The sequence below is a fragment of the Equus quagga genome, unplaced genomic scaffold, assembly GCF_021613505.1.
Source record: "Equus quagga isolate Etosha38 unplaced genomic scaffold, UCLA_HA_Equagga_1.0 HiC_scaffold_11575_RagTag, whole genome shotgun sequence".
In the NCBI taxonomy this organism is placed as follows: domain Eukaryota; kingdom Metazoa; phylum Chordata; class Mammalia; order Perissodactyla; family Equidae; genus Equus; species Equus quagga.
In genome coordinates, this window is record NW_025792248.1 from 1 (window position 1) to 1,121 (window position 1,121).

At 60.0% G+C, this 1,121-nt stretch overlaps 1 pseudogene; it reads right to left on the bottom strand.

Moving 5' to 3' along the window:
• Positions 1-56: 56 nt before the first annotated feature.
• On the bottom strand, positions 57-772 carry LOC124231906 (olfactory receptor 1361-like; annotated as a pseudogene).
• Positions 773-1,121: the final 349 nt, after the last annotated feature.

Below are 1,121 nucleotides of genomic sequence, written 5' to 3' on the forward strand. Positions count from 1 at the left end.
CCCTTCGTGTCCCGGTTCCGCGGGCTGCAGGTGAAGGGGCTCGGCATGGGGGCGACCATGGTGTGCATCCCCGTGGCTGCCACGTCCCTCTGGGGGGCGTGCGTGGATGCCGGGTTAAAGTTGACCCAATGATAGTCCTGAAGAAGAGAGAGACGACACAAAGGTGAGAGCCACCGGTGGAGAACGCCTTCCGCTCTCCCGGGCCGAGGGCGCCTTCCACAGCTACAGCAGCTGGTGTGTAAGAGGCCGTGATGCACACGAAAGGGGCCAGAACCCCCGGGCTCCCGGGACCAAGACCAGCATCTCGTTGACTCGGGTGTCAGGACAGGAGCGCTTGATCAAGGCATTGAGCTCACAGAAGAAGCATGGGATCCTATTGGTGCGACAGGACAAGGGGCTCATCAGGATAGTGTGGACCGTGGAGAGCACGTTGGCTGACATCCGGGTCCCGCCACCAGCATAGCACCCCCAAGGACACTTGTGGTGCCATGTAGTGCAGAGGACAGCAGATGGCCAGGTAGCGGTCATGAGCCATGACCGAGAGAAGGATGCTGTCAGCTGCCCCAAAGGCGACGAAGAAATATATCTGGGCCGGACCATGCCAGCCGAGGAGGAGACGGCGCCTGCACAGGTGGTTCCCCAGCATCTTGGGGATGGTGGTGGAGGTGAAGCAGACGTCGGGAAGGGACAGGCCACTGAGGAAGAGGTGCCTGGGGCTGTGGAGGCGAGCGTCCGAGACCACGGCCAGGAAGGGGAGCCAATTCCCCGGCAGCTGCTCAGACACAGGATGAAGGAAGGATCAAAGAGCACCTGCTGCTGCAGAGGCTACTCAGAGCCTCCGAGGATGACGAATCCCGAGACTCGAGTCTGACTGTCCACGTCCAGGCAATGTGAAGCTGGAAACAGGGGTGTCACCGTGGGTGGGCTCCCTGGAAAGCTGCCCCTCGTGGCTGCCCTTCCCACCCGCCCTTCAAGAGGCATCTCGCTTAACCTCTGAGCCTCAGTTTCCCCATCTGCTGCATGGGACCAATCGCTTTGACCCCTTCAGGTCGTTATGAATATCAAGTGACAAAGACATGAAAAGGGGCAAAAATCCACAGCTGACATGTAATGTGGACAAC